General features: G+C 36.5%; 1 protein-coding gene across 1 annotated transcript in view; it reads left to right on the top strand.

Annotated features, from left to right (window-relative positions):
• The window catches only part of LOC140155818 (pre-mRNA-processing factor 19-like), a 189,091-nt gene that overhangs the window by 127,477 nt on the left and 42,601 nt on the right, over positions 1 to 19,013 (top strand). The gene's annotated exons all lie outside the window — the stretch shown is intronic.

The following is a 19,013-nucleotide window of genomic DNA, read 5'->3' as shown; positions in this document are numbered from 1 at the left end:
AATACCGATATCAGCAGTAGATAAGTATCTCCTTTGTAAGGGACTTTCTGGCCCAATATACCTACTTCATCAATACCGATATCAGCAGTAGATAAGTATCTCCTTAGTAAGGGACTTTCTGGCCCAATATACCTACTTCATCAATACCGATATCAGCAGTAGATAAGTATCTCCTTAGTAAGGGACATTCTGGCCCAATATACCTACTTTATCAATACCGATATCAGCAGTAGATAAGTATCTCCTTAGTAAGGGACTTTCTGGCCCAATATACCTACTTCATCCATACCGATATCAGCAGTAGATAAGTATCTCCTTAGTAAGGGACTTTCTGGCCCAATATACCTACTTCATCAATTTACCGATATCAGCAGTAGATAAGTATCTCCTTAGTAAGGGACTTTCTGGCCCAATATACCCACTTCATCAATACCGATATCAGCAGTAGATAAGTATCTCCTTAGTAAGGGACATTCTGGCCCAATATACCTACTTCATCAATACCGATATCAGCAGTAGATAAGTATCTCCTTAGTAAGGGACTCTCTGGCCCAATATACCTACTTCATCAATACCGATATCAGCAGTAGATAAGTATCTCCTTAATAAGGGACTCTCTGGCCCAATATACCCACTTCATCAATACTGATATCAGCAGTAGATAAGTATCTCCTTAGTAAGGGACTCTCTGGCCCAATATACCTACTTCATTCATACCGATATCAGCAGTAGATAAGCATCTCAACAGCACTGGAGCAGCAGTAGGTATTTAATTTGTCAACATTTATATGAACTAGAGATAGTCAATTCATTTATTGATATTACAGAAGACACGTTACTTTTAAAATCAACACTGATATCAGCAATACTCCATAAAGACTGGTTTGAGCAGATGATGGCTTCTTCATCAACACTGATTTCATGATATCAGCTGTAGGGGGCACTTCATTAGCAGAATATGCCCGTGGCAACTTCAACACTTATCAGCATTATACAGCTTCTTCATCAATGCTGATATCAGCAGTAGTGGGTACTCCATAAAGACTGGTATCAGCAGAGGATGGCTTCTTCATCAACACTGATTTCATGATATCAGCAGTAGGGGACTACTTCATTACCAGAATATGCATATGCCTATGACTTCTTCAATACTTATCAGCATTATACAGCTATTTCATCAATGCTGATATCAGCTGTAGATGGGTACTCCATAAACACTGGTATCAACAGATGATGGCTTCTTAATCAACACTGATATCATGATATCAGCAGTAGAGGGCTACTTTATCACCAGCATATGCTTATGGCTACTTTAACACTTATCAGCTGTATACAGTTTTTTTACCAATGCTGATATCGGCAGTATTAGCAAATTCATCAACACAAGAACAGCAGTCGAATGCATATATCAGTAGTAAATATCTACTCAATGCCGGTATCAGCAAGTCGATATCTACTTCATCAGTACTAATTTCAGCAGTTCATCAGCACTCATCAGTAGATGGCCTTTTGTTAATATTTGACAGCTGGCAGCTATGTGGGTAACACTAATATTAATGAGAAGTAAATAGCTACAGCATACACATTGATATTAAAAGATATATCACGTATCACCAATTAATAACTATTTTATCAACACTTAAATCGGACATAGATATGAATTATTGTTATTGCTGCAAGTATTATTAGAAATAGTTTGCTGATCTTATTCCCTCTTAGATTTCACTAAATGATAAGTAACTGGCATTGACTCGATTGTGGTTATAGTGAGACATATATTAATAATATAATATATTAATAATAGAAAATAGGGCTGTCAAGTGTAATAAGTGTTAGGAATGAGTAGAAATATTGACCACAATTACAACTCTTGCAGGCGGGCGATCGCTTAAGATTTCATCAAAGCAAAACATGGAACTGCTTTCAGCTAGTGTGTATTTTGTAACCCACTTTGAGTGTTACAGTGGAAATAATATTTGACAGATGGTTGAAAGAAGTAGGATGTAGCCCTGTTACACTGAGATATATAGGCCTAAAGGAGTAAAAGCGGTGATATATAGGTGTAAAAGCGACGGTATAGGGGGCCTATGTCAAATCAATATCTAGTGTCACATAAGTTGAGTGAAAAGTATTGGATGTGTGGCTGCAAGGGAAATGAAACCCCTTGAAGCTTTTGTAAACCTCTCAGGGATTTAGGTAAGAGCTGATCAATGCTGGGTAGGATTGGAGGAGATGGTTTATTTCCAGAGAAATGCCGCAAGTGTTTGTCTTTTGATAAAAACAAAAGTTATTGGATGGAAGCATCTATGTATATCTTTGGTAGAAAGTGAAAATGTGGACATTGTGGATTTTCTGTTGCCAGAGATGTAACAGAAATATTTGGATTTCCAGAAATGTACAATTTTGGACGAAAAATTTGTAATACAGCTATACCCAGATGTTATCAGTACTCAAACTTGTAGTCCTGTAGCTTCTTTATTTGCTGATAAACTACTTGCCATTTAATTGTTTTGGCATTTGGGGCTCTGGGACCATAATATTTGACATGATCCTATGACCTTTGACCTCTGTGGCCAAGATGGGTGAACGGTTCATCAATGGGGTTGGGCCCATAAGTGGCCCATGAGGCCCTTGTAGTTTTTGTGTGGGGTTTGAGGAAGAATAAAATAATATGATCAATTGAAAAGGATAACTATATACCCTGTATATTCTGCATGCGGGTATAGAAAGGGGTATGGGTGATACCCGCCATAGCCTGTTCCTGGTCAACTTGTCAAATGCCGCAAGTACTTAGCGAGGTCAATTAAAAGGAAACAGATCTGTTACCCAGTTACATCTGTGCACTGCCAAATGTAGTAAGAGTGAAAAGGAAACAGATCTGTCACCCAGTTACACCTGTGCACTGCTTAATGTAGTTAGAGTGCTGTTGTGCATGTCCATGGTTGTGACACTTCATTTAATTTGTCTATTATAACTTGGATGTATTTGGAAGCTGAAAGAATGATTTAGAGCCTCAATCAGGAAATACTTGGATGAATATTACAAATTTCTGTTGTTGTACAGTGAGCTTAGGTTGTTTTATACACACAAATATATAATCATCAAGTGACCCATGGGTACCGCCATAACATGACTACCAAGTGATCAGGTGATGACCACATTTCAGACAAATATTAATTTAATTTAATGTGTATAGAAACTTGAACATTACACTACAACATTGCAAAAACAAGTTTTGTTATATGCATGCTGTCTTGCGATTCAAATGTACAGAAAGACCACACCTGCTGTGCCGAAGATCACTTCCCAGACTTTGTGTAGAAGCTGTGATGTCAGCACTTAATCTGGTCATAATATATTAATAGTGTTTGCAATATAACCTAAGCTATCTGTTGTGTGGGCACCTGCATTGTAGGTTAATGAACTTAAAAAAAGTTACTTCTCTTTATCAAATATAGGACAGAAAAGCCAAGATGTCGCAAATATTGTTGTTTATTCAGGTAATAAATTAAACATTTAAACATTTAATCATTTAATATTAATTAATATGATTTTTATGAAGCATTAAGTTCGCACTCAATTTGTTTGTTCTTAAAATTAAATATATACGAAGAAATGAAAATATTTGAGTTGTTGCAATTATGTTGGGCTACTTCAAATATGATTGCATATTCAAAATTGTATATGATGTAGAAATAGAATTAAACAAATTAATCATTTAATATTCTGTCCTGAAATCTCTTGAACTCACTTCTGTCTTCCATGTTAATTGTAATTGCATTAATTAAATGTTGCTTTTTAGAAGAAAATAGGTAATAGGGTAAATGAACTGCACCTTGCATTGATAGAGGAGGGAGAGTGATTGTAGCTTTTAGAGGCTCTTCAATGAGTCCAGCTGGTGTGGTGCAGTGCAGGGACCAGACTTGACCCTTGCCAATTGAAAGTTGTAAATGAACTGGACAAGTTGTGAAATGGATGTAACTTACCCGAGTGTCTTTTTGCAATTTAGATATAAGTAAATAAAATCTCACCTGAATGGATGGGGGAAATTATATTCCTCCTGGGTGTATGTATGGGGGTAAGTTTGCTTACTGTACTAGATGAGGATACTTCCATTGAGACTGCACCTGCAGTGAGGGACCACCCTTGCTTTTGATATGTAATGGATTGCTGATGTGTGAGAATGCATTTAACACTATGTACCCAATAGATGTCTATATGAAAGGTCCACAGTTTGCTGCAGTTTGGCCAGGTATGTTTATGGTCAGATAGTGAAAGTTACATCCTCAGTAAGGGTTTTTACTCAACCCAACATTATGTGTATGTATGGCCATATGTGTATCCATGGCTGTATACCCATTCAATTTTTGTTAGGTTTCTGTTTACCTACTCTTATTCTCCTATCTTGTGAATGCTAACACACTCTCTTTCTCTTAATGACACTTGTGGAAGATGAACATCTCGATCACCATTGTATGCTTGCACCAGATGTACATTGTATGATCTACTTTTCCCTTGGACCCAAGTCTGACACAAGGATGTGCAATACTGTTACTTCAAGTTCTATTTATATTTGAATGACTTACTTTTTGAAACATTGTGGAATGACTTTACATGAAGTATTTGATTAATGGACTATTGAACTGGATTCTATAACCTGTATCTGGGTCGGGTGCATAGAATTCTCATCAAAGTAATTAGAAGAGACAGTAATTGGGTGTGACTTTATATACATTCTTAGGTATGAGACTGAATGAAGTGAATGAAGTGAATGATTAGATTCAGGGGCAAATAAGTAATTGCTACAAAATATTTGAATTTGGGGAAAGCACCTCATATTTACCATGCCAATGTGGAAGGAACTGATATTTGTGTCACAAAGTTTTTGTATTTGATAAAAGCTCTAAAAACGTAGAAAACTGAAAATTTGCATGCATGAAAATATCACCATTCCATGTCACATGTGAAATTTGTGGAAAAAAACCACATAAATTGGTGCTTTACAATAAACTTAACTTATATATAGTGTATGTGATGAGTCCTAAGATTTTTCAAAAAATGTGATTGAAAAACCAAGTCATGAATTGCATTTACTGTACCGTAACTAGAAATAATTTGGATATTGAGCTTTGTATTTATAAGAGAAGACCACCGATTCTGTAGCCAACTGATTTGCTTAATATGGAAATTACATTGGCTAGATGTGACTTTGTTACTAATGTGCAAATAGGCTTGATAAATTGTGGGTCTTTTGTGCATATTAAACTGTCGGCTCTGATATTTCAAAGAAGTGAATTTAGCTAAACTGGCCTCAAAAAGAAACTTATAATTTTTCACAAGGTCATATCTTAAAATCCTCTCCATAACAATGAACAAAAATTGCACACAGGATTACTTCAATACTCTACTCTAAACACATGTCAGTAACCAAGCAGTTGTCCAACTGACACAACAGCATATTATTCGCCTGTACATGAACAAAAATTACACACAGGATAACTTCAATACTTTACTCTAAACACATGTCAGTAACCAAGCAGTTGTCCAACTGACACAACAGTAAAATGCACTGACATGGAACACCTTCCTGGACCAAAATTCACAGCCCAACAGGTTTCTTTTGTTGGGTTCCAATTAATTATGGAAGTAAAACTTCCATTTTGCAAAATTTGCGCAAAAATAGCAGTAATTTTACAATTTGCAAAATAAAGTTTCTGCGAAATTGAAGCGTTTTACAGGATTGCATGAGTGATTTTATTTCATTGCACTTTCTGAAAGTGTTGCATCCTTTTGCAATAAATAATACATTGAATCATTCAAAAGGTAGTAAGAAATATTTGTCTTTTTTTCGTAAGATGTTATCTAGATTCACCATTTATTTGCACTGTAGTGAGGAGAATATTGTTTTAATGTTTACTCATATCATAGACTCTCCCTTTGAGGTGAGTAAGGTGGGAATAGTGTTTTAATAGGTTTTAGAACTTACTTCTCGTTCCCGGGAGCAAGAAACAGTTTAAAACAGCCAAATTTAGAAACTATACTTAGTATTTTTGAGATAGCAAACAATGCAGTGGTATGCCAATGGAGACTTACAGGAGGATTACTCAAGCCATTTCATAAAACACAATCAAAATTTATGCTTTATTCTTATCAAGCAATTCTTGGAAAAGTTAGGGAAACAATTTTTGTACAAAGTATCTTTGTCCTGTTTATTTTAAGGTGGTCTGATTTTTTCATGCAGTGTTTTTTGTTTGTATAGGCGTAGATCCAGGGGGGTAGCTTACCTTTTCACCGTCTTGTTATGGAAAAAAAACCTGCCGCTATTTGCTGGCTAATAGCGGAGAACGTCTTTTTCTTTTTAGACAAATTAAACCCTAATGCCCTAAGAGGTTTTTGGTTACTGGAAGGGAAAGAAGGGAGAAAAAAATAGAGAAAACAAACAAAGAAGTTGTTTGCTCTGGGTGGGATACAAACCCAAGACCCCTCGCATGCCAAGCACTAGGTCACCGACACTTAGCCATGGGTCTTACACTGGCCGGGCCAGCTAATTCATGACCATAATCACTTAAGACGATTGCATCATCACATCCCGTGGGATGCATGCACACACAGTGAAGTTTGTAGTGTTTTGTAGTACTCAGGCTTGTTAGCGTTAATCTGTTCTAGAAAATAGAAAAGCTGATATTTTGCTTTGATGTTTTGGTTATGAAACTGTTGAAATATCAGGCATGAGAGTGAGGAATTCTAAAAAAAGAGGAAAAATGGCGAACGGAGGGAGCGTAGCGACCGGAGTATCGCCCCTCACGGCGGGGGGGTCCAGGGGCCCGCTTAAGCCAGAGGGCTTCTACACTGTAAAAACCCTATTGAGGCCCTCTCAGGAGAGCAATTTTACAGGAAAAAAAGACACATAAATGAAGACAAAATGTTTAATTTGAATGAAAAAATAGCACTTTTTTTAGTACAATGTGAGTGAAAATCAAATACTTACCCTCACTTTGTGACCTCACCTAATTTGACCCCTAGATGACCTTTGACCTCAAGACCCTTCACCTCAGCCCTAGTCCCTCATCCACTGATCATTGTTACCAAGTTTGGTTTTAATTGGCATAGCAAATGTATACATAAAAAAATGTGTTGCGTTTGGATGATACAGCGATTTGAAATTTCAACTGCCTATACTTTTACATGCGGGCGGCCATCTTAAATTGGCCATATTTACTTAACAACATGACCGATGCAGCCGATTCTTGGATATGTGATGCACAATTAAAATTCGATTATTTTTTGACCTTTGACCCCTACATACCCTTTAGCCTATATAACCCCAACTTAAATCAACCCTAGACTTTGGCACAACCATGTGAGAAACGAAATGAGGTATGTGCCTCCTAAATGATAGTCAACAAATTCAACAATACAATGAATGACATGCATGCATCAGTGCATGAAGATACAAAAAATGACAAAGAGTTTTAAGCTTAATACCTGGAAGAACAGTGTTAATCTTCCTCATCTTCAATATCTTCTTGTGGCTATCATTTCCCACGTGGTCAACTAGAGCCACGCGTCCCCTCATTGCGTATTTGATCTCCTTATCACAAACAATGCAGAAAGCAAAACCAGCGGGTTTCTTGATCAATCTTATGCAATGCGACAACTTCTGCCCGGTTGCACTACAGGTGACAAATTCATGACACGAAACCATCTTTAAAAAAGTTTACTATCGTCGGGTCAAAGGTCTTTTGCTATATAGCCTCATCCCCAAGCTTGTGGGTAGCCCAAGTGCTGCGTATATGTTAATCTTTAAGCGTCATCAAGAGTCTGATGGTGAGACTACTTTTGCTAATATTCGATTCCAGTCGTTTATCGCGAGTAAAACATGTACAATTCAGGCGGGATTTCCGCGATTTACCTAATACTTGAAAAAGCGGAAAGGAGTTATTCTCATGGATTTGGGTCATTGAAAACGGAAAATCGCGAAGCGCGGAGATTTCTCATGCCTGAATATTAAAGACTTAGTTAAGTGTGCTTTAAACATTGTTTGTACAACTTGCTTAATTGGTGAAGAGAATATTTTAATTTAAACAGTATAAACAAGTTAAACATCTATTGAAAACTTGTCATCTTAATTACCCAATATACAAAAACACTAATGCACAGATGCATATTTAACTTTGTTTGCCTGTGCTTTTAAATCATTGTTTGTACAACTTGCTTATTTGGAGAATAATTTAATTTACACAGTTTATACATGCTTAAAATCTATTCAAAACCTGTCTTGATTACCTAATTTTATATCAAAACACTAAGGCCTAAAAAAATTGTTTGATTGGCGTAACATAAAAAAAATTAGGGTAATTATCGGCAATTCATTTGTTTTAGACATTTTTTACATATTTTAAGCTGTAAATTATCACGTATTTGGAACTTTAAAAAAAAAAAATTTCAAATGTTTTATATTTTTTTGCAAAAAAATAAGGAAAAAAGTCTAGGGTCGGGCCTATTTTTAGGGTCGGTCGAGTTCACGCCAATCAAACAATTTTTTTAGGGCCTAATGCACTTATGTATATTTGTCGTTGCAAGTTGATTTTATTCTAAATAATTGGGAAGGCGGGTTGGTGTAGTGGTTGATGCACTCCCTTCTCACCACTGTGGCCTGGGTTCAATTCCATGCAGTGCCGTAAGTGAGCGTAGTTTCAGATCCATGACCGTTCTCGCAGATTTTCCTAGGTTCTCCTGTTTTTCTCCATCATAAAATTGGATTCTTTTCCCATATCCCTGTCCTGTTTTATCTGATTCACTTTGTTGTGTTATAGCTGCAATTTAAATTGTGCTTCACAACACCTGGAGATCCACTTGTGATGATAAGTTGTGTGTTATTAATAAATCCTTGTTTTTATTTATTTAAATAACATTTAAGAGGAAAACAGAGAAGAAGAAAAAATAGTACTTTTAATAAAAGAAATTTATGAAGAGCTTTCTTAAATAAGTTAAGCACTTAGAATACTGTGAGTGCAGCTGACTGTGCAGGTGAAATCCTAGCATAAAAGGTAAAGAATATATGGAAAAGAGGAATTGTTGTTGAATTAGTCATGTTTGCAAGATCTTCAAAATCATTAACAATAACGAAAATCCAATGCAAAACATAAATATTTTAAGCTCTCTGCGGAAGTGCAATATACAGTCACTTTTTAGAATCTTACTTTGTGATAAGATTGTTGTATTAGCTTAAATATTGCAAACTTGAATAATAAAAATTAATGAATATTTAATGTAAAATATTTCTATTTAGGAATTTGTGGTGCAAATTTTGTAAGGGAGATTATTGATAATCCTTTTATATTTTTATTAAAGGGACTTGTATTTTAATGTTAAGCCTATGTAAATAAGATAACTTGCACTAGCTTTAATTACAATATTGGTCAATTGTGGATAAAGAACCCTTTAAAACTGTTTAAAATACAGTAAGAGGCACGACGCTTTGAAGCGATGGACATTAAAGGACAGCGCTTAATCCTACTAGAAACTTTGCTGTGAAACTTAATCCAACTACTAACTACTTTTTGGCTCTTAGCGTAGCTAGGTGAGCCTGAGTCATTGCAGTCAGTGAGGACTGTATTTTTGCTACATATTTTGGCCACTTGCGTTCTTGCTTTTTATGCTAAGGTTTCTTTTGTTTATGATATTTGGCTTTGAAATTACGTTCCAAGGTTTGCTTAGTTATTTAGCAATCGATTGCACTCCTTTAGAAGTGAATTTGGGGTGGGGAAAGTACTTATTTTGAAGTGAGAAAAGTCAAAAGTCGTCATGAGAAACAAGTCATTTCTATCGTTTTGCTTGGTTCCCTGTATGCGCTTGAGATTATTTTGGTCTGAGTAATTTAAGTTGTGAGATCATGGCGGGAATTAACGGATTGCACTATTTTTCTTTGGGAAAGTGACCTTTTATCATGAATTTTTGCGGTGATCTCACATGGATAGAAACGTGATTGGATGATTCCTTTGTCCAGATTGTTTATTGAGTTCTCGGGAGTTTTGTTACCATGGGACAACACTTCAAAATATTTAGAGACCAGCGGCGTAGTAATTTAGTTAAATTAACGCTAAATAACCAGGGTTGCCAAAAAAATTCAGCCCGAATCGCAGGTCAAATAATCGAAAAGTCGCCCAATTTTGTTCTTTACCCTTTGCATTCTATGGGGCAGGAAATTGTCCCGGGGGAAATCTTCAAAAGTCGCCTAATTGGGTTACCAAATCGCGGGTTTGACAACCCTGAAAACAACGTCTCGACAGCGAAGGTCACATCTGGCTATTCATTATCATTGTTTGTCTGGCACGCTTTCTACAGCGTGGGTTGGGAATTCTGAAAATCTGTAAAAATTACAATTTTGTGGAATAAAGGGTGGGTTTCTAAAAAGCGTGGGAGCAATATATAATTATAAAGCGTGTGGGTAACGCTACCAATTGAAAAAAATATAATAAAGTAATTTGATGATCTGTTGAAAAACATTCATATTTTCTTCATAAATCTGGAAAGAAAATGTCAAAAATTAATTTGCTGATGTTTTCAATTCATACGACGTCACCCGTAGAAGAATCGACGCGCCGTGAGTTTTATGAATGAATATAATTTTCAGTCTCTACATCAGCCGCTTTGGCCCGCTCGCTCACACTAGAAGTGGAGCAATCCGAACCACAGCGGCCGTGTAGAGAGTATAGACTGACGTTTTCATGTATTCAGGATCTCACAGGTATCTCAGCCCTTTACAATTTGCCCATGTGTTTATGATAAACAATCTAAAGTCGTATCTTTTCGATGCAGTTGCAGTGATGCAGTTTTGCCAACATTTAATATGTCGCAAATGTTTCAGATGAATAAGAAAATCACGAGTGTTTGATAGATGAGGATAAATTCTGCATCAATTCGGATTCTGAAATGGATTGATGGCGCAGATAATGATAAAAATGGACCCGGAAGTGACTGTATGAAAAGCGGCGCGCCCGATGTTCAGTCTTCGAATTTGATAAAATACGGTAATGCTGTAAACAATCTAAAGTCGTATCTTTTGAAAGATGTTTCAGATGAATAAGAAAATCATGAGTGTTTGATAGATGAGGATAAATTCTGCATCAATTCGGATTCTGAAATGGATTGATGGCGCAGATAGTGCTAAAATGGACCCGGAAGTGACTGTATGAAACAGCGATAGCGCCGACGATGTTCAGTCTTCCGAATTTGATAAGTAATGCTGTAAGCTTTGGTCACAAACACTGCATAAGGGTGGGGGTTCAATTTTTGATAAAAAGGTGTCTGTCTAAAAAGTGTGGGGAAATATAAATGGTGGGGTTTGACCCCTGACAAACGTTCGAAATTTGTAGTTGCTACAACTCAACTGATCATCACTATTTAATTCACTATCTGTTTGTTTGTCTGTGTCTGCCTCTTTTCTCAGAGACTATTGTAGTAGTAGCTCGTTCACGTAGTGATTCCGTTGTCCCACTGGCCTACAAAACTTAGATTGCATGGCGATCGGAGTGTTTTCGTCAGAGCACCTCAGACTAGCATAGTAGGGGAAGCATGTTCCTCAAACGTGGTGGGTGGATGCATCTTTAGTACACCATGTCACATACAATATTTTCTCAATTCGAATTTTATCCTTTCTGGGTAGGCCTATGACTGATTTTGTTACCGTAAAATTTGTGTCAATTCCCGATGTCACATGTTTATGTTAGTACCGTACACTATAAATGCACCAGATTTTGTAGGCTCCAATTGCTGATTACATAAATGAGAACAACTGGTAACCAGCGGCACTGTGCAGTACCGGTCTGTTATTCAATTGCGTTGTGTGTGGGTTACGTATATTTTATGTGTAAAATGCGGTGATCCACCCAAAAAACAAAATCATCATATAGATCCCTGGTACTAGGTGCATCTTGACCCCAGCATAAGTTTGTATTGGTTAGCGGGTCAAGGTCACCTGAGGTCATCCAGGGGTCATCTGAGGTCAAATTTGCAAAAACTGTTGTAGGGGCATGAAACTGGTTAGTCAACATTTGGAGTCAAATTTTGGGAAGGTCATCCGGGGTCACCCAGGGGTCATCTGAGGTCAAATTACTAAAAACTTCATTATGGGCATGAAACTTGGTGGGTACAGTCAACATTTAAAGTCAAATTTTGGGAAGATACTAAAATTGTCGTATGGGCATGAAACTAGGTGGGTACAGTCAACCTTTGGAGTCAAATTTTGGGAAGGTCATCCGGGGTCACCCAGGGGTCATCTGAGGGGAATTTGGTGAAAAATGGCATGAGCATGTATCTTGGTGGGGACAGTCTCTTTGTAAAGTCAAATTTTGGGAAGATACTAAAATTGTCGTATGGGCATGAAACTAGGTGGGTACAGTCAACCTTTGGAGTCAAATTTTGGGAAGGTCATTTTGAGGTCATCCGGGGTCACCTAGGGGTCATCTGAGGTCAAATTACTAAACACTGTCGTATGGGCATGAAACTTTGTGGGTACAGTCAACATTTGGAGTCAAATTTTGGGAAGGTCATTTTGGGGTCATCAGGGGTCATCTGAGGTCAAATTAGTAAAAACTGTCGTATGGACATGAAACTTGGTGGGTACAGTCAACATTTGGAATCAAAATTTTGGGAAGGTCATTTTGGGGTCACCCAGGGGTCATCTGAGGTCATATTACTAAAAAACTGTTGTATGAACATGAAACTGGATACAGTCAACATTTGGAGCCAAATTTTGTGGGGTCGCATGTTCCTCGAACTTGGTGGGTGCATCTTGACCCCAGGCAGAACAAGTTTGTATTGGTTAGTGGGTCAAGGACACCTGAGGTCATCCAGGGTCATCTGAGGTAAAATTAACTAAAACTGTCATATGGGCATGAAACTTGGTGGGTACAGTCAACATTTGGAGTCAAATTTTTGGAAGGTCATTTCAGGATCAACCGGTGTCACCCAGGGGTCATCTGAGGTAAAATTGCTAAAAATGTCGTATGGGCATTGGTGGGTACGGCCAACATTTGGAGCCTAATTTTGTGGGGTCGTACAGAACAAGTTTGTATTGGTTAGTGGGTCACGGTCACCAGAGGTCATCCAGGGGTCATCTGAAGTCAAATTAGCAAAAACTGTCGTATGGGCATGAAACTTGGTGGGTACTACAGTCAACATTTAGAACAAAATTTTTGGAAGGGTATTTTGGGGTCATCCAGGGGTCATCTGAGGTCAAATTACTAAAACTGTCGTATGTGCATGAAACTTGGTGCGTACAGTCAACATTTAGAGTCAAATTTTTGGAAGCTCATTTGAGTCAGCCAGGGGTCACCTGAGGTCAAATTACTAAAACTGTCGTATGGGCATGAAACTTGGTGGGTACAGTCAACATTTGAAGTCAAATTTTGGAAGGTCATTTCGGGGTCATCTGAGGTCACCATTTAGAGCCAAATTTTGGGAGGTCATTTTGGGGTCGTTTGAGGTCAATTTAGATGAATTCTAATAGTTGCCAAGGCTTTCTATAGTTGTTGAAAACTAAAAATACTAAAAAAAGGGGATTTTAAAATTTTGCAGAACAAATTATTCTTGCTGGTTCAGTAGTAATTTGCACAATAATGAATTATTTTCAGATTTTGCAACTAATAGTAATGCGGCAAAAAATAATAATGCGGCGGAGGAAGATTGACCCCCGCATCGAGTTTCAAGGACCGTATTGAATATTTGTGGGGAATTTTTTCAAACTGAAGGTTTAAAAAAATTGGCCGACCTACCCAACCTTTCCATACAGCTACCAACCTGTTGCATTCGACTCCAAGAACAATTGCTTTCCCACAAAAAAAGCGTAGAGCCACAGCGCCATTGGTGCTCTTGTTTATAAATACTGTGTCATTCATTGTATAGGTAAGTGATCGGTTGAAGTACAAGAAACTCAATTGCTCTTTAATCAACTTCCTTTTCGTCTTCCTTCTTTTTTTCTCTTTTTGTATCCTCTCTTTTTAAGATTTCTGGCTATCAAGCGTTAAGCCCGCAAGACTTTTTATGTTTGAGAAATCAAGCTTAAGTGAAGACTTGGCTTCAAGATGTGATAGGCTTTTCTTTAGTGGCCTCTAAGTTGCTGTAAACATGAGGCAGCTTATTGTGCCACCCACTAAGCTTATTTTCTTCATCTCAGCTTATTTTAATGTGTGAAGTTTAGACAGATTGTACCAGGAAAAATAGCTTTAAGACCTGCTGTCAGAATTTGGCTATTGGAAGTTCATCCTGAGGTCAAGATCAAACTGTAGATGGTGCACATAGGCAAGTGATTCATTATGTGGTACTGGGCTGATTGAAGATTGAAAAATATTCCTTAAATTATTGATTTGAGTCGCCTTGAGACTTTCCTCCAATGTGCATCAGAAAATAGGATAGAAGTTTTCACTTCTGTCCTTCAAACTGTTGTATTTGTCTTCAGTAGATAGATATGCTATCTTCAGCAGATAGCACTACAATATAGCATAACTGTCTTCAGTAGATAGTAAACTACCATCAGTAGATAGCACTACTATATAATACTACTATCTTCAGTAGATATACTATCATCAGTAGATAGCACTACTATACAGGTTGTAACGAAAACAATATTCAATTTAGAAATTAGTATTAGACAAACATTTTAATCATGAAAGTCGATTTTAGGCGATGCAAGGTTGATATGCAAGAAAATGTCAAAAGTGGCCCAACACAATTTCTTAACGATTTTAGTGTAGTGTTTGAGCCTGAATTAGTAACCAAGAAACCAAGTTAAGTTTTTCTGTTAGCCAAGATGTTACTGATTCCACTGCATATAACATGTTGCCATCACCCATTTTAGTTTTTTTCTAAGCGGCAAAGTTGCAATTTTATCATTTTTATTGTTACAGTCTGTATAGTGCTACTATCTTCAGTTCATACTATCTTCAACAGATAACATTATAAATCGGTGTTCAATTTACCTGGTATCAGCATTCAAGTATATACAAGCACAGTATAAAATTGTCCACATGTTTATTAGAAAATTCACTGTTGAGTGGTATAACACATATAAACCTATCACCAGTCACTAGCCATAATGGAAAGTAAATCAAGCTTCCGATTGCTTTTACCAACAAAATTAAAAAACTCACTATCTCATTATTTACTTAACTTGACAGATCAATGAATATTAAAGCCTTAAAAATACATTTCTTAGAAGTTGCTTTTTAGTGCAATAAACCCCAGTGGGGTATTTATTGTAATTGCTAAGGCTGGCAGATTCAAGTTCAGTTTTAGATCACTTGATGTGGTTGTTATGGAGATACTGATTCGCAAAAATTGTAATAATGTGTTGACCAAGTTGACCTGATCTGATCCACTCATCATGGTTATATTGAGTTATTACCATAAAATTCTAACTTGTGCAGTTCAGTCTAAGCTTACTGATGATGAAATTTTAATAAAGTATAATTCAATTGCTATGCAAAATTGGAAATTGCTACACAAAACAAATAGTGCGAAGCACTTTTTGCTATGCACAAAAATAATGCTGGAAATCAAACATGACTACTATGTAGCAATATACTATCTTCAGTTGATAGTCGACTCTCATCAGTAAAAAGCACAACTATATAGCCCTACTATCTTCAGTAGATAGTAAACTTTCATCAGGAGATAGGACTACTATCTTCAGCAGATAGTATATAAACTATCATCAGTAGATAGCACTACTATATGATCACTACTATCTTCAGTAGATAGTAAAACTGTTTTTGGTAGAGAGCACTCCTACATAACACAACTATCTTCAGTAGATAGTAAATTAGTAGATTCGACTTTTATCATTAGTATATTAATGCTGTCATTGATGGATAGCATGACTATATATATATATAGTGATACTATATTCAGAAGAAATGCTTCCCTGCTAATCACAAGCTTTAACCCTAACGCTGAACACTGCTTTTTGCTATTGGAAGTTAAAGAAGAAACAAAAAAGGAGAGAAGATGAACAAAGAAGTCACTTAGTACTCCCGGAATTTAAACCTTAGATCCCTCACATGTGCGGCACAGCGCAAATACGAAGTGCTGTCAATGCTGGTCATCGCATCACTTGGGATTCATGCATGCACGGTGGTTATCCTCTTGATATTTTGTACTACCAAGCTGTGTTAGGGTTAATGCACAGGATGTTGATATAACATGCATTCTCACACATATCATGTTCAGTCTACTTGTCCTTAATACATAACAGAAAGTTATTGATACCTTTTAATGCTATCAGACATTGAGCTTGTAATGCTATTTACTAGGTGTGTATGAAATGTATCTGTCTCATCATGATAATGGTCTGATGAGGTAACGTGTCAAGAGGGAAGTTGTGATGTATTTTGGAAGGAATTTGTCTTGGAAGGCATTGAACAATGAACGATGCATAGAATTCAGAAATTTCACCTTGCAAATTTTGCATATGGAATTGTAATACTCATCTGTGCATCAGTGGCAAGGAAAATTGCTGTGGGTGGCTGAAATTTCAAATAGACAAGCAATATTATATTGATGATAATGTGGGTTGGCAAATAAAATATTAAAAGCCCAAATGTTTCGATTGATAAAGTTTGTAGTCAGGCTGTTAGATTTTTAGAATTACTGATTTATGGCACATTTATGGCACAAGGGTCGGTAGTATTAGTCAATATTGTTAAAATGCTGGCAGATGAAACGTAATACACTCTATGAGACCCATATTTTAGTTGCCTGAAAGTGTACAAGTAAAGATATATTTGGAAGTGTTGTAAACTATTTATGCCAATGGCTTGTTAGGGCGACTACAGACTCCCGAGTATTCGACGTAGAATATTTGAAATAACATATCTATGTTATTTAATCTAGTACCATTTTATTTCCAGTAATATTCAAGTTCTAACGAATGTTTGATGATGTAAAATCGATAATGGCCGTGTGTCCTGAACTCGCCACCCTTAGCGTTACATGACAAATATTATGAATTTTTACACCAACCGGGTTTCTAATTAGATTATCTCGACAATCATCAACCCTAAACTAGCAAAAGTATACATTTTGGAAAGCTGAAGGCATAAGCAATTCAAATATATACATTTCAACTCATTATACAGGGTGACCTGCAAGTTATACAGGGTGGAATAAAAAGATTTTGATAAAAATGGGTCACTCAATGCATTGCTTATTACCAACTTACAGTAATAAACTGGAAGTAAACAACATTCATTTGGTTAGAGGATATGGAGAGCCAACTGACTTTGGAAGAAACCAAAATCACAGCTGTTTGTTAATCTAGGAATATAGGGTGTCCCAAAGTATGTTAGATTTTTTTACAATTCAACATATTTTGAACCTAAACATTTTCCCCCTAACCCATACAGAAAAAATATGTCCAAATTTAGATTCCTCGTCAAATTTCCCTTCAGAAAATCTATACTTTGACTATGATAGGATAAGTAATTAAAATTTTACAGCAACTTTTAGATTTTGAAGACATCTGCATTACTTACTACAGTGTTTAATATGACAACGGGTAGTTTTGTATGGAAAAGTTGGTATTTTCTAGACTAAACCAATCATAAATTATTAAAAACAATTAGTAGAATTGTTTAGCTGTAAGGCCATGAGTGTTTTAGATGCTAAATAGAGTCCAAATCCAATTTACAGCCTTTACAGAAGCAGATTACGCACTAAAATACCAATCCCATAGAGTTTGTGTGTACCACATCCCCACCACCACATCCCCACCACCGCCACCCTGCCCATTCTGAATTCTATGAAGCACAGTGTCAGTATTAAAAAAGTTCAAGTATTTCTTTTTACAGGGTTGAAAGTGCATTTTATTTAGCAATAAAATGAGACCACAAGCATGACAATACCTTCTTGCTTGACATAGATATCATCATTTGTTTTGAGTCGACTTTGGCAAAATGTAACGTCGCCACCTTTTTTTGGTGGCGAGCTCAAGACACACGACCTAATATATTACGTAGAATATCTGGTAGAAATATATTATCAATTTTACGTCATCAAATATTGGTTAGAACTTAAACATTACTGGAAATAGAATGGGAATAGATTAATTAACGTAGATATGTTACATCGAATATTCTACGTCAAATAAAAGTCTGTAGGGTCACTTAACGAAATAACTTATAATCTAAATCTGGGTATTTGTATTTTGAATATTTGGATGAGTGCAAAAGGTAATTGACCTTAAGCTGTTGTAGATGTTGTAATAAACTGTTCAGAAAGTATCAATGCATTTTACAGGAGGTTCTTTTTCTTGAAGAAATCAATAATGAATAAGAAATTATAGATGGATTAATTAATATCCATTTGAATGACAGAGTTCCGACAATGACAAAATTCCAACCACATTTTTTCTTCAAATGCCAATAATCAACTTCAACCATCACACTGCCTGAGCCTGTTTATATTAAGGTGGTTCGAAAGGCAAGGTTTAGGGAAATCATGAATTCCAACATTTTTGCAAATATCTCCAAAACCTTTCATGATACAATCTCAAGTGAGTTTGTGCTTATGTAGGGATATGTTGGCCATGTTATGAAGGTAATAAAACCGTTGCCATGGTAACCAAGCAGTCGCTATTGGCTTCTGACCAATCACATTAAAAGTTGGTTTTTACCTGTTTTTTCGCAAATCACTTCATTTTTCCCAATAGAAGTATACTCACATGTTGAGTCATGTTCCTGCACACCTCCACTGATTTTCCCGTAAAAAAATCCCAGTGGAGGGGGGTCAAAGTGAAATTTTTGTTTTTTGGCCAAACATTCCATATTACTTACAAACTTTTTACGGGAAAATCAGTGGAGGTGTGCAGGAACATGACTCAACATGTGAGTATACTTCTATTGGGAAAAATGAAGTGATTTGCGAAAAAACAGGAAAAAACCAACTTTTAATGTGATTGGTCAGAAGCCAATAGCGACTGCTTGGTTACCATGGCAACGGTTTTATTACCTTCA

This window comes from Amphiura filiformis, chromosome 6 (genome assembly GCF_039555335.1).
Source record: "Amphiura filiformis chromosome 6, Afil_fr2py, whole genome shotgun sequence".
Classification (NCBI taxonomy): domain Eukaryota; kingdom Metazoa; phylum Echinodermata; class Ophiuroidea; order Amphilepidida; family Amphiuridae; genus Amphiura; species Amphiura filiformis.
The sequence above is the reverse complement of the archived record's forward strand: the minus strand, read 5'-3'. Positions and strand labels throughout refer to the sequence as shown.